The sequence below is a fragment of the Artemia franciscana genome, chromosome 12 (genome assembly GCF_032884065.1).
Source record: "Artemia franciscana chromosome 12, ASM3288406v1, whole genome shotgun sequence".
NCBI classification, from domain to species: Eukaryota; Metazoa; Arthropoda; class Branchiopoda; order Anostraca; family Artemiidae; genus Artemia; species Artemia franciscana.
Genome location: NC_088874.1, coordinates 32,410,941 through 32,435,854, shown reverse-complemented (window position 1 = coordinate 32,435,854; position 24,914 = coordinate 32,410,941). Strand labels below are relative to the sequence as shown.

General features: G+C 37.6%; 1 protein-coding gene across 3 annotated transcripts in view; it reads right to left on the bottom strand.

The window, feature by feature from the left end:
- LOC136034005 (protein grainyhead-like) overlaps nucleotides 1–24,914 on the bottom strand; it is a 213,170-nt gene that overhangs the window by 170,583 nt on the left and 17,673 nt on the right. The gene's annotated exons all lie outside the window — the stretch shown is intronic.

Below are 24,914 nucleotides of genomic sequence, written 5' to 3'. Positions count from 1 at the left end.
ATGGAAATTTAGAAAACAAAGCCTGAAACCCTTCAAAAATAGGGCTGGATGGCGCCGTATCGAAATGAAAAATGCATCATTAGAATTAGTTTGGTTAAAAGCACTGTTCAGCAATCCCCCTCCCACCTTAAAAACACTGATGTGTCTCCGTTTCTTCTTTGCTCCCCCTCTTCCTCCCTTTAGACAACGTGAAAAATCACTTTTTTGCATGGGAAGCAATGATGTATCTTCGTTTCTTTCTTACTTACTTAAGATACAATATCGCCAGGTTTCAAAAACTATGCCTGCATAGCATGATAGTCGGGCCTTATACAGTTTTACATCATTATAAAGAACTTAAAACTGATTGGCTCTCTAGAGTGAAGTTATAAGCCTATAGAAAGGATAGTGTTGTTTTGCTCTTTTAAATGGCCTGTATGGGAACCAAATACCAGGGTTACCACCCGGTAATAAGAACAAGAGCTAAGAGCTCATATGGCACTTGAGACGAGGCAAGAAGAGCTAAGAGCCAAGAGATCATATGGTATGAGCTGTAGCAAAATTCTATGAATCAATAGATTGATTTAAAAGGAATATAAGAGGCTTAATGCCGGTCAGGGTTTAAAATAAGAGCTCTGAGTCACGATGTCATTCTAAATATCAAAATTCATTAAGATCCGATCACCCACTCGTAAGTTATCAATACCTAACTTTTCCTCTCCCTTTAGCCCCCCAGATGGTCGAATCTGGGAAAACGACTTTATCAAGTCAATTTGTGCAGCTCCCTGACACGCCTACCAATTTCCATCTTCCTAGCACGTCCAGAAGCACCAAACTCGCCAAATCACTGAACCCCTCCCCCCCGAAGAGAGCGAATCCAGTACGGTTCCGTCAATCGCGTATCAAGGACATTTGCTTATTCTATCCACCAAGCTTCATCCCGATTCCTCCACTCCAAGTGTTTTCCAAGGTTTCCCGCTCCAACTCCCCCCCCCCAATGTCAAAAGATCTGGTCGGGATTTGAAATAAGAGCTCTGAGACATGAATTCCTTCTAAATATCAAATTTCATTAAGATCTGATCAACTATTCGTAAGATAAAAATACCCCAATTTTCACGTTTTCCAAGAATTCCGGTTTCTCCCTCCAGCTCTCCCCAATGTCACAGATTCTGGTCGGAATTTAAAATTAGAGCTTTAAAGCACAAGATCCTTCTAAATATCAAGTTTCATTAAGCTCTGGTCACCCTTTCGTAAGTTACAAACACCTCAATTTTCAAAATTAACCCCCCCCCCCAACTCCACGAAAGAGAGAAGATACGGTCCGGTTATGTCAGTCATGTATCTTAGACAGGTTTTTATTCTTCCCATCCAATTTCATTCTGATCTCACCGCTTTAAGTATTTTCTAAGATTTCCAGTCCCCCCAACTGCCCCCCAATTACGCTGGATCCGGTTGAGATTTAAAATAAGAGATCTGAGTTACGAGGTCCTTCTAAATATGAAGTTTCATGAAGATTCGATCACTTCTTCGTAAGTTAAAAATACGTCATTTTTTCTAATTTTTCAGAATCACTCCCCCCCCCCTAATAGGGCGGATCCATTCCAATTATTTAAATCACGTATCTAAAACTTCTGCTTATTTTTCCCACCAAGTTTCATCCCGATCCCTCCAATCTAAGCGTTTTCCATGATTTTAGGTTCCCCCACCCCGAACTCCCCTCAATGTCACCAGATCCGGTCGGGATTTAAAATAAGAGCTTTGAGACACGATATCTTTCTAAATATCAAATTTCATTAAGATCCGATTACTTTTTCGTAAGATGAAAATACCCCAATTTTCACGTTTCCCAAGAATTCCGGTTTCCCCCTCCAACTCCCCCCAATGTCACAGGATCTGGTCGGAATGTAAAATAAGAGCTTTAAAGCACAAGATCCTTCTAAATATCAAATTTCATTAAGATCTGTTCACCCTTTAGTAAGTTACAAATACCTCAATTTTCAAAATTACCCCCCCCAACACCACCGAAGAGAGGAGATCCGGTCAGGTTATGCCAGTCACGTATCTTAGACAGGTTTTTATTCTTCCAATCCAGTTTCATCCTGATCTCACCGCTTTAAGTATTTTCTAATATTTCCGGTCCCCCCAACTGCCCCCCCCCCCAATTACACTGGATCCGGTTGAGATTTAAAATAAGAGATATGAGTTACAAGATACTTCCAAATATGAAGTTTCATGAAAATCCGATCACTCCTTCGTAAGTTAAAAATACGTCATTTTTTCTAATTTTTCAGAATTAACCCCTTCCCCCAATAGAGCGGATCCGTTCCAATTATGTAAATCACGTATCTAAGACTTCTGCTTATTTGTCCCACCAAGTTTCATCCCGATCCCTCCAATCTGAGCGTTGTCCATGATTTTAGGTTCCCCCACCCCAGACTCCCCCACCCAATATCACCAGATCCGGTCGTGATTTAAAATAAGAGCTTTGAGACACGATATCCTTCTAAATATCAAATTTCATTGAGATCCAATCACCCGTTCGTAAGTTAAAAATACCTCATTTGTTCTAATTTTTCAGAATTAACCCCCCCCCCCAACTACCCCAAAGAGAGCAGATCCGTTCCGGTTATGTCAATCATGTATCTAGGACTTGTGCTTATTTTTCCCACCAAGTTTCACCCTGATCCCTCCACCCTAAGTGTTTTCCAAGTTTTAGGTTTCCCCTTCCCAACTATACCCCACAATGTCACCAGATCCGGTTGGGATTTAACATAAGAGCTCTGAGACACAATATCCTTCTAACTATCAAATTTCATTGAGATCAGATCACCCGTTCGTAAGTTAAAAATACATCGTTTTTTCAAATTTTTCAGAATTAGCCCCCCCCCCCCAACTACCCCAAAGAGAGCGGATCCGTTTCGGTTATGTCAATCATGTATCTAGGACTCGTGCTTATTTTTCCCACCAAGTTTCATCCCGATCCCTCTACTCTAAGTGTTTTCCAAGTTTTAGGTTCCCCCCCCCAATGTCACCAGATCCGGTCGGGATTTAAAATAAGAGCTCCGAGACACGATATCCTTCTAAATATTAAATTTTATTGATATCCAATCACCCGTTCGTAAGTTAACAATACCTCATTTTTTCTAATTTTTCAGAATTAACCCCCCCCCCCAACTACCCCAAAAAGAGCGGATCCATTCCGGTCATGTCAATCATGTGTCTAGGAATTGTGCTTATTTTTCCCACCAAGTTTCATCCCGATCCCTCCACTCTGAGTGTTTTCCAAGATTTTAGGTTTCCCCTCCCATATCCTCCCCAATGTCACCAGATCCGGTCGGGATTTAAAATAACAGCTCTGAGACACGATATCCTTCCAAACATCAAATTTCAGTAAGATCTGATCAACCGTTCGTAAGTTAAAAATACTTCAATTTTTCTGTTTTTTCCGAATTAACTGGCCCCCCACTCCTCCCCCCAGATGGTCAAATCGGAAAAACGATTCTAACTATTTCTAATTTAATCTGGCCCGGTCCCTGATACGCCTGCCAAATTTCATCGTCCTAGCTTACCTGGAAGTGCCTGAAGTAGCAAAACCGGGACCGACAGACAGATCGACAGAATTTGCGATTGCTATATGTCACTTGGTTAATACCAAGTGCCATAAAAATCACTGGATTTTAGTGTTTTTTTTGGTTGATTTACTGACTTTCTTCAATAATTTAGTGATTTTCATTTTTAGTCAATATAAAAAATCACTAGAAATAGTGTTAAATCACTAAGAGCGCTGCCAACCCTGCTACATACAACCCTGGGTTGTTTTGTAACGGAAAATTCCTTTTGTTTCAAGTGACGCGTCAGTGCTTTTCCTAAGAGGAATATTTAATTATATTTGACGGTAGAAATTATTTGTTTTTACTACCGTCAATTGCTTACTTTTACTATCATCTTTATTTATGTTTTACTTAAATGAGCTTTGGGGCAGTAGAACAATATCGCTCTCATGTCCCGAGCCTTAAAAGAAATCGCCACAACTTTAGGATTAATTTGAATGAGTCCCCTCGAGTCTTAGGCAGGGAGACCAATCGATCTGATACTCATATAAGCAAATATGGTTGATACAAGGGCGCATCCATAATTTTTAGTTCGGGGGAGAGAGGGGGGTTCAAAAACTTTAAATCACATCAAAAATATGTTTTGTACATTTTTATTATGTTTTTAAAGTCTGGCACAAATTTTTTTGGGAGGAGGAGGTTCAATCAGTAGCCCCCCTGGATACAGCTTTGGATTGACATGAACTCTGAGGGTCCGATTACCCTCCTAGAACAAGGATACCCCATTAATTATGGAGCTAGTGCTGAAAACCACCTTATCTTTTCTCATGACCCTTTTGTTCTGGGGCAATCATAAGGGATTTATAAAAAGATGGAAAAAAACTCTCAAGTTAGCCCCTAATTATCACCCTAGTCCCACTCAGTAGAACGCTACATCGGTCAAAGAAAAGAAGAAGAAAAAACAGGAGACCATCCGATAAAACTATTTTCTTGGTTTTTGAGATGCCAACTTGAAACTCGAAACTGGGTTTTGACCGTTTCCGAAGGTAATTTTTACCTTTCGATCCAACCTCGACTCCAATACCATTTTCAAGCTCCAGTACTATTTTTGAAATAACTCAAAATTTTCTTCTTCAGATTATCAAATATTACAAAAAGAATATGGGTGAGAGATATCAGTTCTAAAGACGTATCAATCGAGATTTGTTTTTCAGACAATTTCTTCAAAATACATGTAAAACAAACTTTATGGTATATACCCCCCCCCCCACCAAAAGATCGTGTATACCTGTTTTGTTTGCAGGACTTACCTCGCAGAGGGAGCGGTATAAACGTCAAAATAGCAAGATTTCGCCAAAATTTTACATTTACACACACACACACATATATATATATATATATATATATATATATATATATATATATATATATATATATATATATATATATATATATATATATATGAGTGGCATGATTATTTTTCTCCTTGGACGCCGTCACCGAACATAATAGGCTTTACACGGAGTTAAATTCATCTTTGTCCTTTACCTGTCATTGTCAATCATATATCACAAGCATAACTACATGTAAGTGTCACAATTATAAAGACACACAGACAAGGTTGCACGTACATTAAAAGGGTGATAACTCCAAAAATGTGACCTCAACACATTGAATGGCTGCTTCCATGAAAATAAAAATGATGTCATGTGGCTACAATCTTGTTCAGTAGAACGATGGAACAGGAATATTTTTTTTTTAACTTGATTTTAACTATTTTTTAGCTTTTCAACTATACAGGAGCTGTGCAATATCTGTCACAAGTATGCAAAAGATATGAGCCTCCAAACCCGCATCAAGCTTTATCCAGCTCGTCTTTGCCACATAAGTATGTGAGCTCATTTATTATCGGTGGAGTTTCTTTGCCGACCAATCATGAGCCAGTTCACATCCGTAAGCTCCGTAACGCAATTTCTTTAAGTTTATGCGCAGTTTTATATTTTACAGTTTTTAAAGTTTTTTTTTGAAAAATCAAACATGGGATGGACACCTAAACGTTAATTCCAAAATAACATTTAAACTTTGAACTCCGAAAACCAAACGGAATATCTGTAAAACATTTTTTTTCATCGGAATACTCACTTACAGTCAATTAACATATTTAAGTATAGTACATTTTTAAATATATCTATTTCATTATATAAATAAGTGTTCTAATCGCTCACTTTAGCAATAAGCCGCCTGAGGCAAAGACAGCTAAGCAAGCAAATTCTCCACCATAATCTATTTAAAGTCCCCTATCAAGAAGTTCCAATTTCCCTTTAAATCCATCCTCGCGTCCTCATTCCACCCAATTTGAGGAAGACCTACTTTTTGTTTGGCCCTAGATGGTTGCCCGAAAAGGACGATCTTTAACAATCCGTCTTCTTCCATCCGCAGAACGTGTCCTAACCCACCCAACCTTTCTCTCCTTGTATCCATAGAAAGCGGGATAGAACCACATTCTTCGTAAAACTTATAGTCTAAAATACAGTCAGTCGATCGGGTACATAAAACAAGAGCTAAGAGCTCAAATGGCACTTGTGACGAGGCATGAAGAGCTAAGAGCCAAGAACTCATTTGGTATGAGCTCTAACAAAATTCTAAGAATCAATAGATAGATTTAAAAGCAAAATCAGAGGCTTAATGCCGGTCAGGATTTAATAAGAGCTCTGAGTCACGATGTCCTTCTAAATATCAAAATTCATTAAGATCCGATCACCCACTCGTAAGTTATAAATACCTCATTTTTTCTAATTTTTCCTCTCCCTTTAGCCCCCCAGATGGTCGAATCTGGGAATACGACTTTATCAAGTCAATTTGTGCAGGTCCCTGACACGCCTACCACTTTTCATCGTCCTAGTACGTCCAGAAGCACCAAACTCGCGAAATCACTGAACGCCTCCTCCCAACTCCCCCAAAGACAGCAAATCCAGTACGGTTACGTCAATCACGTATCAAGGACATTTGCTTATTCTATCCACCAAGCTTCATCACGATTCCTCCACTCCAAGTGTTTTCCAAGATTTCCCCCTCCAACTCCCCCAATGTCAAAAGATCTAGTCAGGATTTGAAATAAGAGCTCTGAGACATGAATTCCCTATAAATATCAAATTTCATTAAGATCCGATCACCTATTCGTAAGATAAAAATACCCCAATTTTCACGTTTTCCAAGAATTCCGGTTTCCCCCTCCCACTCCCCCCAATGTCACAGGATTTGGTCGGAATTCAAAATTAGAGCTTTAAAGCACATGATCCTTCTAAATATCAAATTTCATTAAGCTCTGGTCACCCTTTCGTAAGTTACAAATACCTCATCTTTCCAAATTACCCCCCCCCCCAACTCCATCAAAGAGAGCAAATCCGGTCCGGCTATGTCAGTCACATATCTTAGACAGGTTTTTATTCTTCCCATCCAGTTTCATCATGATCTCTCCGCTTTAAGTATTTTCTAAGATTCCCCTCCCCCCCAATGACGCTGGATCCGGTTGAGATTTAAAATAAGAGATCTGAATTACGAGGTCCTTCTAAATATGAAGTTTCATGAATATCCGATCACTCCTTCGTAAGTAAAAATACGTCATTTTTTCTAATTTTTCAGAATTAACCAACCCACCCCCCCCCCCAATAGAGCGAATCCATTCCAATTATTTAAATCACGTATCTGAGACTTCTACTTATTTTTCCATCAAGTTTCATCCCTATCCCTCCAATCTAAGCGTTTTCCGTGAATTTAGGTTCTCCCCCCCCAAACTCTCCCCAATGTCACCAGATCCGGTCGAGATTTAAAATAAGAGCTTTGAGACACGATGTCCTTCTAAATATCAAATTTCATGGAGATCCGATCATCCGTTCGCAAGTTAAAAATACCTCATTTTTTCTAATATTTCAGAATTAACCCCCCCCCATAACTACCCCAGAGAGAGCGGATCCGTTCCGGTTATGTCAATCATGTATCTAGGACTTGTGCTTATTTTTCCCACCAACTTTCATCCCGATCCCTCCACTCTAAGTGTTTTCCGAGATTTTAGGTTTCCCCCTCCCAACTCCCCCCCCCCCAATGTCACCAGATCCGGTCGGGATTTAAAATAAGACACGATATACTTCCAAACATCAAATTTGAAAACGCCTAGTAAACCAGTAACCCCCCCCCCCCGATGGTCAAATCGGGAAAACGACTATTTCTAATTTAATCTGGTCAAGGAAAAAAATACGCCTGCCGAATTCCATCGTCCTAGCTTACCTGGAAGTGTCTAAAGTAGCAAAACCGGGACCGACAGACAGAATCTGCGATTGCTATATGTCACTTGGTTAATACCAAAAGCCATAAAAAACTATATACAATTCCCTTCACTATCTGGATATGGGCCCCTCTTGCCCCTCCCAACAAAAATGCCAGAGATTCACCCCCCGGGGGGTATGGATTTCAATATACGCGGAATTAGCACATTTATGTTCTGTGACAAATGTCCCCTTAGAGATGTCAACTGCTGACATTCTAAAAAGAGTCCAAATCAGGGACAAAAAAGAGTAGCTTTTGCTAAAAAAAAGAGTGCAAGTCAAAAAATCTGGCGTATACCCTCTTCTCCATCCCCTGAGGTAAAAAAAGAATGCATTTAACACGAAAAGTGTGCAAGTTGGCAATCCTGTTCTTTTGCCTAAATGTGCTTCTGACGATGTTGCCAACTACTAACATTTATAGCGAATGAAATCTGGCACCCAAAAAGAGTGATTTTCACTCTTCCGCATCCCTTCTGAGATAGAAAAGAGTGAAATCCATACGAAAAGTGTTCATGTTGGCAACCCAGCCTGACATGTGCACAAAAAATGGCACATATCGTATCGTAATGTATTTCTGTATTAACAGCTGTGTATATAATTTACGTTCTTTGTTAATAAAGTGCGTCCCGAGTACATGTTTATAAACAGGTCTACGAAAGTCAGGTTTTTCAACTATGTAACTACCATGAAGTTTAAATTTATTTCTGAAGATAAAAATGACACAAAAAATATCTATTCCTGTCCCTATACCACGTTTACAAGTGTGTCTTGAATTTCTTGTTTTCAAAGTTGACACATAAATCAAAAAGTTGTGATGCACTGTATTAAAAACAAAATCCTAGTAAACCAGATGCAAAGTCATTGAAAATGAAACAAAAAACAGAGACATGAAAAACTTGAAATGATGTGTCCTTTTTAATTTATTGCTAAAACTCAATTTTTGAATATGTAAAAAGATGAGAAGCCCATTGCTTTGCTACAAACATGTGCACGCAATCAACAGTTAAAGGAGAAAGGGTAAAGCTAAGGGTGTTGATACTAAAGACGTATCACATTATATATTCTACGGACAAAATGTGTTTTGGCGAGCTTAATGTAGACTGATAGACTGTTGCTTGTGGCATGGATGAAATCACAAGGAGTTCGCCAAAACACAAGCTGTCTCCAGTATATCATACATTAAGCTGGCCGAAACACGAGCTGTCTGCAGTCTATCATACATTAAGCTCGCCAAAACAAAAACTGTCTGCAGTCTACCATACATTAAGCTCGCCAAAACACAATCTGCCTGCAGTCTACCATACATTAAGCTCGCCAAAACAAAAGCTGTCTGATGTCTACCATACATTATGCTCTCCAAAACAAATTTTGTCCGTAGCATATTATAAAGTAATTTCAAAATGACTAGAGTAATATAAAGTAAAATTCAAAATTCAAAAATAATATGAAGTAAATTCAAAAGGACAAATCATTTCAAGTTTTTCCTGTCTCTGTTTTTTGTTTCACTTTCAATTATTTTGCACCTGGTTCACTAGGATTTTTTTTTTTTTTTTTTTTTTTTTTTTTTTTTTTTTTTAATACAGTGCACCATCACTTTTTGATTTATGTGTCAACTTTGAAAACAAGAAATTCAAGACACACTTAAAAAAGTGGTATAAAGACAGAAATAGCTTCTTTTTTTTTGCCAATTTTGCTCTTCCGAAATAATTTTGAACTTCATGGTAGCTATACAGTTGAACAAGAGCTAAGAGCTCATATGGCACTTGTGACGAGGCCAGAAGAGCTAAGAGCCAAGAGCTCATAAGATATGAGCTCTAACAACATTCTAAGAATCAATAGATTGATTTAAAAGGAAAATCAGAAGCCGGTTGGAATTTAAAATAAGAGCTCTGAGTCACGATGTCCTTCTAAATATAAAAATTCATTAAGATCCGATCATACACTCGGAAGTTATAAATGCCTCATTTTTTCTATTTTTCCTCTCCCTTTAGCCCCCAGATGGTCGAATCTGGGAAAACGACTTTATCAAGACAATTTGTGCAGCTCCCTGACATGCCTACCAATTTTCATCGTCCTAGCACGTCCAGAAGCACCAAACTCGCCAAAGCACTGAATCCCTCCCCCAAAGAGAGCGAATCCAGTACGGTTAGGTCAATCACGTATCTACGACATTTGCTTATTCTATCCACCAAGCTTCATCCCGATTTCTCCACTCTAAGCGTTTTCCAAGATTTCCTATTTCCCCCTCCAAATCATCCTAATGTCAACAGATCTGGTCGGGATTTGAAATAAGAGCTCTGAGACATGAGTTCCTTCTAAATATCAAATTTCATTAAGATCCAGCCCATCCGTTCTTAAGTTAAAAATACCTCAATTTTTCTAATTTTTCCAAATTAACACCCCCCAGCTACTCCAAAGAGAACGGATCCGTTTCAATTATGTCAATCACTTATTTAGAACTTGTGCTTATTCTTCACATTGAGTTTCATCCGATCTCTTCACTCTAAGCGTTTTCCAAGATTTCTGTTTCCCTCCTCCAACCCCTATGTCCACGGATCCAATTCGAGTCGAAAATTGAGCACCTGAGACATAAGATCCTTCTATATATCAAGTTTCATTAAGATCCAATCACCTATTCGTAATATGAAAATACCCCAATTTTCACGTTTCCCAAGAATTCCGGTTTCCCTCTCCAACTCCCCCCAATGTAACAGGATCCGGTCGGAATTTAAAATAAGAACTTTAAAGCACAAGATCCTTCTATATATCAAATTTTATTAAGATCTGATCACCCGTTTGCAAGTTACAAATACCTCATTTTCCGTATTACCCCCCCCCCCCCAACTCCACAAAACAGAGCGGATCTGGTCTGGTTATGTCAGTCACGTATCTTAGACTTGTTTTTATTCTTCCCATCCAGTTTTATCCTGATCTCTCCGCCTTAAGTATTTCCGGTCCCCCCCCCCCCAATGACGCTGGATGCGGTTGAAATTTAAAAAAAGAAATCTGAGTTACGGGGTCCTTCTAATATGAAGTTTCATGAAGATCCGATCACTTCTTCGTAAGTTAAAAATACGTCATTTTTTCTAATTTTTCAGAATTAACCCCCCCCCCAATTCCCCCAAATAGAGCGGATCCGTTCCAATTAGGTCAATCAAGTATATAAGACTTCTGCCTATTTTTACCACCAAGTTTCATCCCGATCCCCCACTCTAGGCGTTTTCCATGATTTTAGGCCCCCCAAACTCCCCCCAATGTCGCCAGATTCAGTCGGGATTTAAAAAAAGAGCTTTGAGACACGATAACCTTCTAAATATCAAATTTCATTGAGATCCGATCACCCGTTCGTAAGTTAAAAATACCTCATTTTTTAATTTTTCAGAATTACCCCCCTCCCCATCCACCCACCCCAAAGAGAGCGGATCCGTTCCGGTTATGTCAATCATGTATCTAGGACTTGTGCTTATTTTTCCAACCAAGTTTCATCCCGATCCCTCCACTCTAAGTGTTTCCAAGATTTTAGGTTTCCCCTTCCCAACTCCCCCCCCCCCCCAATGTCACCAGATCCGGTCGGGATTTAAAATAAGAGCTCTGAGACACGATATCCTTCCAAACATCAAATTTAAGTAAGATCTGATCAACCGTTCGTTAGTTAAAAATACCTTCTTTTTTTTCTATTTTTTTCCTATTTTTTTTTCTATTTTTACCAAGTGCCATAAAAACCTTAATACCAAGTGCCATAAAAACCTGACTTTCGTAGACCTGTTTATAAAGATGTATTTGGGACGCACTTTTTAACAAAGAGCGTAAATAGTATTCACAGCTGTTAATGCAAAGATACATAACGATACGATAGGTGCCATTTTCTGTGGACATGTCAGGCAGGAGTGCTAACATGAACACTTTTCGTGTGAATTGCACATTTTTCTATCTCAGAATTGATGCGGAAGAGTGAAAATCACTCTTTTTGGGGGTCAGATTTCATTCGCTATAAATTTCACTTATATTTCATTTCATTTCATTTGGCTAAGCACATTTAGCCAAAGGAACATGGTTGCCAACTTGCACACTTTTTGTGTTTAATGCACTTTTTCTACCTCAGAAGGGATCCAGAAGAGGGGATACGCGCAGATTTTTTGACTTGTACCCTTTTTAAGCAAAAAAACACTCTTTTTTGGCCTTGATTTGCACTCATTTTAGACGTCAGCAGTTGGCAACCCCGGTGTCAGGAGATCCAATCTCTAAGGGGACATTTGCTACATAACATGGATGTGCCAAATCCGGATGTATTGAAATCCATAACCCCCAGGGGGAAATCTCTACCATTCTTATAGGGAGGGGGCAAGAGGGGCCCATATCCGGATAGTGAAGGGGTATGGAATATATAATGTTTTTTTTCCACAGTATTGAGGGGCAACAGTGCATTTTATTGTTAGAATATGTATTTGTGTTATGGCCCTTTGGCTTAAATTTCACTTATCCCTTTATCTATCGAATAAGTGTAGTTAATCTTTACGACGATTGACGATAACGACTCTTATGTCTAGCTCCTAACAGAGCTACCAGTCAAAGTAGGACAGGAAAGCAGACTTGTTTTTAAAACAAGATGGGGTTACTTGTCAAATCCCTTTTTACTACTTTTTTCCCCTAAGAGGTTGTTCTTTTAAACCGAATAGATAGTAGGCTACTGCATCATTTCACATCCAAGGTCTCTGATTGCCCTTATTTTCTTCCTAAGCTATACCCCTGAGCAAGAATAAAAGGGGGAACTCTGTTCTGCCATTTGTCCCAAAGATGAAGAGGCGACTAAGTAATATTAGAAATGTGTATTTTAGCTTTGGCATTTCTGGAATTTTACATCATCATTCCGAAAAACCCTTTCTGTGGTGTCATCTGTCACTGGAATACCATTCGTTGTGAGAATGCAACATGCAACAGACAAATCCACACATGGAAACCCGGGGGACTACGGTTCAAACCTGCCTGTAGCAAGGTCTTCTCCCTCAAAGGAGTGAAGACCCCCTGAGAAAGTTAGGGAACTGACACGGCATCGTGAAAGATAGGGAACTAACATCGTGAAATGTCCAGGGTTCCCATGACCATGAGATAACAGCAGAAAACACTTACAGGGTAACGCTTAAATAGTACCTGCCTGCTTTTGCAGTCTTTTTTTAGTTTTTTGTTCTAATTTATCACTGGAATACCATCTGTCACTGGAATACCATTCGTTGTGAGAATGCAACATGCAACAGACAAATCCACACATGGAAACCCGGGGGACTATGGTTCAAACCTGCCTGTAGCAAGGTCTTCTCCCTCAAAGGAGTGAAGACCCCCTGAGAAAGTTAGGGAACTGACACGGCATCGTGAAAGATAGGGAACTAACATCGTGAAATGTCCAGGGTTCCCATGACCATGAGATAACAGCAGAGAACACTTACAGGGTAACGCTTAAATAGTACCTGCCTGCTTTTGCAGTCTTTTTTTTTAGTTTTTTGTTCTAATTTATATCTGTTTTTAATGTCTTTACTTATTATTACAGCCTTTTAATTTCTTTTCTATATTCAATCTAATTTATTGCAATAAAAAAAAACATCAACTAAATTACTAAAAATCCCTCAAAAGGTTACAAAAGCACTTGCAGTGGGCAAGGGGTTGTAATATTCAACACGATAAATTGAAGCTTTTTTTTACCAAGTTTTGTTCTTCTGGACAATTTTTTTACAATAAATGGATAAAAAATACTGGTTTAAGTTCGCGTAAGTCATACGTTCCCGTAAGTGTTAAGTTCCCATAAGTTGTTTGTTCTCAAGTTAAGTTCCATAGGTCGTACGACACTTTGCTATCATTCGATAGTTTAAATTTATTTTATTCACTTACCGAATAAAATTTTTGAAATTGCTTTGTTTTTTTATAGAAAATACGTTCAAAAACGTTGAGAAAAGAAAATTGTGATCATTCTCTAAGAAAAAGCCTAAGTTATATCATAGTTCTGGCTCGAAGAATCGATAGATTTGTTATACTGAATCCAATGATGTAAGTGCTGATAGCTCCAAGTGTTGATTGTGTGGTAAATGAATTTCTTAAATATAGTGGTTCTAAGGTAAGAAATAAGGTATGAAGATTATGAATATGAATTTTGAAAAGGGAGAAGTACCTAATGATTTTAGGAAAACCTTAATTTAACCTCTGCATAAGAAAGGAAATAAGCCTGAGTGTGGTATTTATCGAGGCATTAGTCTGGTCTCTGTAGGTAGCAAATTACTTAGGAATATAATATGATACTTCTTAGATTGATAGATGCATTAGACAAAGTTTTGAGAGAAGAAAAGTGCGGTTTTAGAAAAGGTAGAGGATATGTCGACCAAATTTTCACTCTTAGGTTAATAATTGAGAAGTGCCTGAGTTGTCAAACACCTTTGATCCTCAATTCTACAGATTATGGGCAAGCGTTCGGTTCTGTTGATAGAACACCTTTAGCAAAGGTCTTAACATTGTATGGTATAACAGACAATTACATCAAAGTGATTAGTGCTATGTAAGAGAATAAGATAAGCTATGTAAGAGAGAAGATATCACTGCAGCCGGACAGCTTCGTGATGACTGGAGAGGCTTTGTCGACGCCCTATGCGCCACTGATGGCTCAGGAGGATCTAAGGTAAGGTAAGAGAATAATACTGCTGCGGTTATGGTAGGAAATGAGGTTAGCAGCTGGTTTTGTATTAAATCAGGAGTTAAGTAGGGTTGTGTTCTATCCCCTTTTATATGGATCATTTTGATAGAATTTGTCTCAAGGAGCAGAGAAAAGGCAATGGGAGACCACGGAATCAAATGGGGAGGATAAGCTCTAATGGACTTAGATTATGCTGATGATTTAAGCATCTTTGATGAATGTTTTAGCAAAATGAATGAACTTTTCGAAGTTTTGCGAGTTCTGAGTGCTAGGATATGTTTGAAAAATTAATGTTAAGAAGACAAAGTCACTGAAGCTAGGAATAAGTGAAAATGAAAGGATGACGTTGGGTAACGAAAAGATTGATCAAGTGGGCAGCTTCACTTACCTTGGTAGTATTATTAGTAAAGCAGGCGGGAGCAGTGAAGATGTTAAAAGTATAATAGACAAGACTCAGGGTCTTTTTTCACAGTTAAAAAAGTTTGGAGGAGTAGAAAGATAGGTCTGCAAACAAAGATTAGAATATTGGAAGCTACAGTGATGACAGTGGTCAAATACAGCTCTGAATCATGGCCACTCCTTAAAGCAGATGAAGACTTGCTAGATGTTTTCTAGAGAAACTGCCTACGGATTATTCTGGATACCCGGCTGACTGACCGTATTTCAAACAGTAGGCTGTACAAAAAATGTGGTTCAATCCCGCTTTCTAGGGCTATAATGAAAAAAAGGTTGAGGCGGCTAGGACACGTTTCTGCGGATGGAGGATGACAAATTGCCGAATATTATCCTTTTCAGCCAACCGTCTAGGGCTAAATGGAAAGCAGGTTGTCCTCGTCTGGAGCGGGGGGATATCAAAAGGAAAGATTTAAAAGAAATGGGAACTTCCTGGGAGGGTGTAAAGAGGGAGGCTTTGAATATATTGGGATGGAGGAGCGTGCACAGTTATGTTGGTCTTAGGCGACTTGATGCTGTGGTGAGTTCTGAGTAGTAATAGCAGAAGTAATGACGTAAGTATCCTCTGTTTTCAGCGCAAGTTACAGATACAGGCTCGTCAAAAAATCGTATTATCACAGGGAACATCAATCTTAATACGGCTGGAAGTCGGTTAATTGACTTTCGCAGGGGGACTGTGAGATCCTGGGACCAAAAGTGACCATTGCAACTGTTACTTGATTCCATGAATCAAGTGTGTTCTTATTTTGAACTTAAGTGGGCAAAAAGTTTGCCTCAAAGAGGAATACCAAATTTATTTTCCACAGAAAAAGGAGGACTTCTAAAAGATAAATTGGACTAAAAATCACCCTACAATGGTCCTCAAAGTAACAGAGGTGGATTGGCACCTTCGTTACTTAGCTAAAGGCATGTACACAGGGGAAGGGATTTCCTGGTTTGTTCCTCGAAATTCTTCCCCACTGCACTGTATTAAACTAAATGCCTTTTTATATAAATATTTTTATGCTAGATCAGGATCCCCCCCCTTGCGCGTGTGCACCTGCTTTCCTAGTGGCCATATTACAGTTAGGAACCCCCAAGCAAGAAATTCTCCTCGTCATCAGAATTCAATGGTTCAACCGGAAATCCATGTTAACTGACATATTTACATTTACTGGTTTTTTCATTAAAAAATAAGTGTTATTTTTTTTAAAAGATATAATTGCTAACAGGGCCGAAGAAAAGAAAAGCCAACGAAAAAAGGACAGAAAAAACCTCAATGCAAGGTTGCTGCACTAAATAGAAAATAATCATTATTCAGAAATGCTTAGCAAGCTGAAGAATTGCTGCACTGTATTTTCGCCGACTATAATCGGTCAACAATACGAAGCACCCAGCTATTTTCTGCCTAATGAATTGCCAGAGGTGTTTCCTAGCCAACCAGCCGGATCACTTGACTTTTAAATTCTCCTTTAGCATTTGCCTCAGTGAGCCCCCTTCTATTCATCTTTGCAGCAACCATCTAACATTTATGCTTAAGGCAAATGGTCTTAATTTGTGTCCAATGCTATTTCTCCTATGATAGAAAATCATGAATAACTTCTGCGATTTTGGTGATTTTGAACTGATTTTTTTTTTGATGACTCTCGAGTTAAAAAGGAAAAAAATGTTGGTTTCACTTTTTCTGTATATGCTTTACCTATTGTGCAAAAAAAAGAAATCAAGTTATTTTAGTTTGGTGAATAAAAATTTAGTGGATGGGAAATGACAGTAGATTTTTTTTTTAGTTCATCCTGCCAGTATTTAAAAAAAAATGTTGGTTGCAGAATTGTTATATTTTTATTTTTAACGGTGCAAAAAATTATTTTTAATTTTCAACATTTTTCTTGCTAGAAGGTATGAAGTTGGCTCCAGAGGGTAGAATTTTGGATCATATGTAGATTTTATAATCTACAACCATTACAGAAAATTTCTGATGTCTATCATAAATAGTTTGAAAGCAAAATCAGAAAAATACAATTTCAAAATGTGCTTACTTTTTACTTATTTTACCCCTGTTTCCGGCTTAATAGCGTTGTTCATCAGCCAATAGAAAAAAAGGCGGGATTCTTATCCAATTTTAGGCATTACGCCTCCAAGGCATTGTGTCTCTGATTAGTTGACTTGTCAACTGAAGTCAATAAGACATTTGAGATATGAGGAAGAAAATTATCAACAAAAGGTGGCTGAATTTAAAATACCGGTAAGTAAAAATTACATATACAAGTTTCATTCCCTCTTGTCCATTAAATAAAAAAAAACAAGTTTTTTTTAACTGCATGTAAGGAGCGACATTAAAACGAACAAAAATTATTCCGTTTATGAAAGGGGGTAGTCCCTCAATGTCCCGCTCTCTACGCTAAAGTTTGACTCTTTCTCACAACTATACTTTTTAAAACAATAAGAAACTTTAGCGTAAAGAGCGAGGCGTTGAGGAGGGGACTACCCCTTTCATATACGGAATAATTTCTGTTCGTTTTAAGTTTTAATGACGCTCCTTACTTGAAGTTAAAAAAAACTGTTTTTTTTATGTAATTTCTGAACGTTTTTAAATTAATGCATGTTTTGATTTGGCTAACCGCACAACGAAATTTGCATATCTTTTTTTGTCTAAATGGCTTTCTCATATTTTCGTTCTGACGATTTTGAAGAAAATGGGGTGGGGGAGGAGGTCTAGTTGCCCTCCAATTTTTGGTAACTTATAAAAGCACCTAGAACTTTGTATATTTGTATTACATATATGAGGGGGTTTGCCCTTTCGTCAATACCTCGCTCTTTACACTAAAGCTTAAATTTTTTCCCGGTTCTTTAAGAATGACCCTAGAATCACCAAGTCCGTAGAATATATAGTTGAAATTACTTTAACGGAAAGAGCGAGGTATTTAGGAGGAGATGAACCCCTCATATGCGTAATAATTTCTGTTCGTTTTATGTTTTAATGCTGCTCCTTACTTTCAGTTGAAAAACTTCTTCATTATTATTTTTTCAGTGTTTTTTTTAATAATGCTAGAAAATCCTATGCCCCTTCATTGAATTTCTTTTCCCCCGTGACAAATTCCTCTAAGTAAAGATCCTTCAACGTAGCTCCCTCCCCTCTACCCCCCCCCCCCCCCCTCAGCCAAAACCCCTCAACCGTTGACTTTTAATTAAAAGGAATAGTTGTGGGAAAAGTCAAGTCATGGCCAATTGTAGAAAAAGCCAAGACAGATTGTCCAATTAAGTGGGCATCAGGTCAAGGTAAACACTGATCAAAGTTTATAACTTGTAGCCCCTCCCCCGGGAACTATGGGGGAGTAAGTCGTCCCCAAAGACATCTTATTATGTTTTTTGACTATGCTTAAGAAAATGGCTATCTCAAAATTTTGATCTGTTGACTTTGAGAAAAAAAATGAAAGTGGGAGGGGGCCTAGGTGCCCTCCAATTTTTGGTCGCTTAAAAAGGGCACTGGAACTTTTCATTTTCATTAAAATGAGCCCTCTTGCGACACCCTAGGACCAATGGGTCGATACAATCACCCCTGGGAAAAAGAAAACAAAAAACAAATAAACACGCACCCTTGATCAGTCTTCTGGCAAAACAATTCTATGACTTTTAGGGCGTGTTTCCCCCTTTTTTCCAAAATAAGACAAATTTTCTCAGGCTCTTATCTTTTGATGGGTAGGACTAAATTTAATTAAAATCCGATTCTTTTGACGTATTTATTAGTATCAAAATTTCGTTTTTTAGACTTTCGTTTACTATTGAGCCGGGTCGCTGTTTTGTTTTTCTATGGTTCTTTTCATTTTTTTTAGAAAGGTGCTGCTTGGAGAACAAGATAAAGATAATTTGTCAAATGGATCGAAAATTTCAGAAGAATTTTCAGCAAATCCTCTCATAGACGATTCAAATAAATTGGGAAACGGTAGTGGTTCTTACGGTGTTGATTGCCCCGATACGAATACTGAGATAGACTTATCTGGAATTCCAGATGGAAACTGCATTGTGAATCTAAGGTATTTCCTTGCTGAAGTAATTTCAGCATTCAGACACAAAATCAGTTGCGATCACGGAAAATTGATTATAAAGCAATTAGAAAAGAAAGGCCTGAAAACTGAACTGAAAGTTAAGTGTAATAAGTGTAACTGGGAAAAGAGGATTAAAGGTGAACCAGAATGTCCAGCAACAAGCGTAAAAGAATATCTTTCAAGTTTTACGGACCAGACACAGGTTGCTTTTTCCGAAAAAAAATCAAGTCTTAAAGGCTGCTTGAATTCGAAGGCTGTTTGGGGAGCCATGGGTAGTGGAGGAGGGTATTCTACACTGTGTGAATTCTTCGGGGTGCTTGGAGTGAAACCAATGTCACGAATAGTTTATTCCCGTATTGAAAGGCAGCTTGGTAATGCTTGGATGAATAGTTTATCGGAAATTTTGCTAGAAAATGGACGAGAGGCCTTAAAATCAGCCATTCATGATGATAGGTATAAGGAGGACTCATACTGGACAAAAGTGATATGTGATGGAGGCTGGAATAAGCGTAGCAAAGGACACGATTATTCGGCCAAAGGATGTGTTGCAGTTATCATGGATGCATTTACGAAAAAACTGTTATATGTTGGCATAAAAAATAAATACTGTTATATATGTTTTTCTTCTGCAAACGCCAAAGTAATTCCCAAAGATCATTTCTGCTTTCTGAATTATAACGGAAATTCAAGGAGCATGGAAACAGATATTCTAGTTGAAGGCTTTCGTTCCAGTGAGGAGATGCACGGATTACAGTTTTTAGAGTTTATCGGTGACGGTGATTCCAGCGTTTTTTATAAGCTAAAACAAAGTGTTTCTTACGGTTCCAACATACGGAAACATGAATGTGCAAATCACGTCACAAAAAACTATAAAGCCCATCTATATAATTTGTGCAAAAATAAAAAAGGTTTGTACACAAAATGTCTTCCCCGAGGAATTATCCAGCAACTGACAAAAAATTTAAGGGGTGCGATAAAAATAAATTCTGAAAATAATGGAACAGCAGAAGAATTGAAAATCTTGTTAAAAAGAGGTCCGTACCATGTTTTCGGAAACCACACAAAATGTGATTCTGGATGTCCTAAGATTGCTGAATTGACCGTGAATAGTAAAATAGAAGATCGGTGGAATAATTTTCCCCTGCACGTGTTTGAAGATGTTATGACAGAGGTCGATATTGTGTGTCGAAAAGCAGAGCAGCTTCGAAATGACGCAACTACAAACTTAGCTGAAAGCTACATGTCAGTTGTTGCTAAATTCATCGGAGGAAAGCAAATAAGCCGGTCTAAACGAGGTTCATATCATGCAAGAGTTCATGGAGCAAGTCTTGCTTATAATTCAGGTCCAAAATGGCATCAATTAGCTTGGAAAAATATTTTTGGGCTTAGTCCTTCTAGCGTAACAAAAAAATATTGTAATAAAACGGCTAAACTCCGTGTAATATCTAAACGTAATTTGACCAGTTATTATAGTGCTCTTGGAGGAAAACACGTTGCTAAGTTAAAAAATAGAAACTATAACTTTGGTAATCGTGACTATGGACCAAATTGCAATAAGCCAGACATGACTTCTGATGAAATGAATTTGGCCATACAAAAATATACTGACGAGAATTTAAAATTGGATTTTGCCAGTATAAGCTGTTTGTTCAACAGTACCAAGGGCCAATCCAAAAATGACACTTGGGTTGAAGAAAGATCTAAGAGAATAACTAGTAGTTACTTCCACAGAATTGCAACCAGAAAAAAACAGCACCAGAGTTGCCCCAATTGTTAAGCAAATTCGAAACTTGGGACCTAGATTCTGCTCTGCCCTAATGAAAAAGGGCTTAGATTTAGAAGTAGTGGCACTAGAAGCATATGAAAACAAATTCAACTTAAAAGTCGTAAAGGGAGATCAAATAGGACTCAGTGTGCATCCACAGTATCAGTATCTTGCTGCATCTGTAGATGGGCTGCTCCCTAATGGCACACCTATAGAGATAAAAACGGTGCATAATATACCAGAGTTCAAAACCATTTATGATGTGGCCCAGTCAAAAAATTTAGTTAAAGCATTTTTTCTTGAATTATCCAGTGAAGGTCTTCAGCTAAAAAAAAATCACAGGTATTTCGCCCAGATACAAGGCCAACTCGAGATACTGGATAAAATGGTATGCCACTTAATAGTTTATAACTCTATTGAGGATTGGGAAATAATTACAGTTCACCGATCGAAAGACTACTGGGAAAAAATATTTCCGAAGCTTGAAGCCTTCTGGAATGAATCCTTACTTCCTGAAATTTTAGACTCAAGGGTTGCAAGGAATATGGAAATCAGAGAACCTGTGTCTGTAAAATGTACAACAGCCCACCAACCGAAGGACTCAAGCTTGTCTCAAGAAATAAAAAGAGGAAAAAAAAGAAGGTTGAGTCGAGTTGAAGTGAACAGCAAGAAAAAAAAACGCACAGAAGGGATCGGGGGAGAACAGTGAATTTACCAGGAACTCAATGCATGAAAACAGTGATTTTGAAGAAATAATTTGGTCTGATTTGGAATAGATAAATCTTCGTGTTTGATAAAAAAAAATGTGTTAAAAAATATTGGCAAGGAAAATTATTTTTTCCTCCATAAATTTCTGTCTCATTCTTCGTCAATGTCCAAAAATAATGAAGTTTCTTATCTGGTCTGAAGTATATTAAATACATTTAATACAAACAATTTTAGTTTTTTTCTTATAAATTTCTTGTATGTTACTTGGGCTTAGTATTTGTGATTTTTATAGTTTTTCCTACAATTATTACGTTTTCTGTACAATTCGTTCATTTTTGGTATTTAATTAAAGCGTCTTTAAGTTTCTTTCCGAAATCTTGTGCATCTCGCCCTAACACAAAATAACGTTAATGCCCTAATCTTATTACAAGGAAAATAGCTTTCATCTTATTAATTCCAAAATACTGACAAAAAAAAAACCACTATAAAAATCAAGGTGACTGGAAAGATATTGAAAATGAACTGAATGTGTAATGTATAATTATTTAGTGTTTAATATACTAATTACAGGAAACATCAACAATTAAGGTTTACAGATTCTATTTAGCGACAATTTTTTATTTTGGTTTACGGTTAGAACGGAACTCTAGTCGAACTCCTATGGGCAGTAATTTGTGTCCTTTTTGGTTTAACTTTAGCACTCATTTTAATTTTTAATCGTTTAGGATTTAATTATTTGTATATAGCAGTACCCATTTCTTTTATGTTTGGTATAATTATTTATTTTTATTTCTCTTCATTTTCAGTCAATTATGCATAGACAGTAATGTTTGACCGTTTCACATTTAGATCATTGAAGGATTTTATTTTCTGTCCGTCTGTTTCAAATGGCTCTTTAATTTTCAATTACTTAACTCACTAGCCTAATTGTATAATGTACATTCCCAGATTGCTATGAAATCACGATCTTGTATCAGACTTAGCAGACATCTGCCATGCTTGGGATACTTATGTCATGCTTGGCACAGATCATTCACTCTTAGTACTGTTCTCACAGTTCCGCTATGCTTGGCACACTTCTGCCATGCTTGGTACTAGCCACCTGAGGTATATGATTTCTGAGAGTGAAAAACCTCTCAAACATTCATCCTTTTTCTTTGGGTAGTTTACTTTTGCATGTGCGGACTGTTTGTTTTCGTTGTTGTATTTTAATGGGGGCAGATACGATGGACAAGGGTTTTTAAATTCCTTTTGGGAAATCCCAAACTTTTTACTGTTATCGCTTTTCTTCTATTTCAATAAAAATTCTTTTTTATGTGCTTTAACCCGTATGCGCCTGAGAGGCTATATTTCTTCCAAAATAAGTTCATTAGTACGGGTATGCATTGAGTTTTTCGTTTTACACAAACTTTTCCTCTTGTTATCTTCCCAATAAATTAGTTTTATTTCCATCAATTCTGTTTATGTGCTACTTTTTCATAGTAAATTTATGATGGAATGGCGGATTAGTCTTCTTAGTTATTTAGCAGGATGAGATTGAGGAGCACAAAAACACAAACGTACGCAAACACAGGAACAAGTCTACACACACACATCAAATTACCAATTACGCACTTATTGTTTGATGCAAGCTGTGCTAGAGTTTTGTTCGCAGGAATTCTTCAATTCAATTCAATCATATATATTTAAATAAAAACACATAATTACATGTACATAATCTGCCAGGAAAGCACAAAAGTGCTTGACTAGGGCAGAAACTTAACTAAAGAATAATTAAACAATCAACTAACAGAAACAACGAATCAACTGGATTTATCAAAAAAGAAAAAAAAAGAGAAAAAAGGGGAGTGACGAAGAGAAAGAAAAGAAAAAAAAGAAAATAAAAGAAAAGATCGAAAAGAGGAGGACCGCATGATATTCAAATCTAAACAGTATTTCTGGAACGACCCTTCACTGCTCGCTTGAAGGTAGTAAGGTTATTTGAGTTCCGGATTTCCAAGGGGATTGAATTCCAGATAGCTGGTGCATATCCGTAGAAAGTCCTTTGCGAAAGCCAAGTTGGGTATCGCACAGAAGATTCTACTCCTGGAGGTAATCATACATTCTTTCATGGACTACTTTCTCATAAATCTTCGAAAAAAAGGTAAAATAGAAATGGATCGGTAATTACTCGGTTCATTTTTTGACTTCCCTTTGTGAAGGGGTAGCACTCAGGCTAATTTAAGTCTTTCTGGAAAAGTTCCCTCTTCAAGTGATAAATTAATCAGATGAGTCAAAATAGAAATAACAATTGTTTTTGTTGCTTTAACGATACTTCATCTACTCCACAGGATTGTTATTTCATACACATAATTATTTCATTTATTTCATTTTCATCACAATTTGTAAAAAGGAATTCAGAAGTAACATGACGAGGTTTAAGTGTGGGGACTGGTGGACTTCGAGAACTGAAGATTAAAAGAAAATAGCCAGGTGGGTGTTTCACCCACCTGGCTAACTGCTTGCAATTCTCAATACCCAAGGGTTCTCCCAATAGCCAAACAATTTTCATTTCCAAACGGACTCGGTCTCGGTTGAGGTTTGGGAGAGTTCACGCTTTACATTTCAAAACAGACACCCATCTCGAAAATAAAAGATTTGTCTACTTTTCGTACAAGTTCTACCATTTGCATTCAATGCACATCGAATCAAAATCTCTGAGCGAAAAAATATAGGATTACCCTTTAAATTGATGTGCAAAAGAAAACACTATTTTTAGCTCAGCAGTGGGTATATTTTCTTTTACATAACCTGTTCATTTAAATTAATCTCCGTAGAATCTAACGTGCTTTTGCTAAACAAACATCTTTTGTTTTTTTCTCCCACTTGTTTATGTTTTTGTCAAGTCTCATAAACGAGTTTGCTATCGAATAGATACTAGCAGTGGCGTTATTAAGATTCTTAGAATCTGTTTCAGAAATTGGGCGGGAACAAAAAAGACCATTAGCCTTAAGCAGAGACGTACTCTTATGGCAACGAGAAATAACGATAAGGGTATACCTATAAAAGACATTGGTATTTTTTTTGTTACAGTTGGTCAATTACTCTACCAATATCAATGATTTTCTCACACATAAACAAAAAAAAAACTATGCATTGCAGACAGACGACGCCATCCTAGTTTGGGTAGTAGTACATTAGTACATAATCAAATCTGACAGAGAGGTTTTGTGGCAGTTTATTCTTTGGACAGCGATGACAATTATTTATTAGATGGGTTGTTGGATAACTCTTGGCACCACTCGATCATTCAATGACAATACAGCTTCACAACCCGTGGCTTTTTCTAAGAAAACCAGAGCCATTAAACTGTAACTATGGGTTTATTTAGGTACGAACTTACGAAAATTCTCTGAGCATTGGCATGCTTAGATGGAAATTAGAAGAATTTAAAATCAAGGT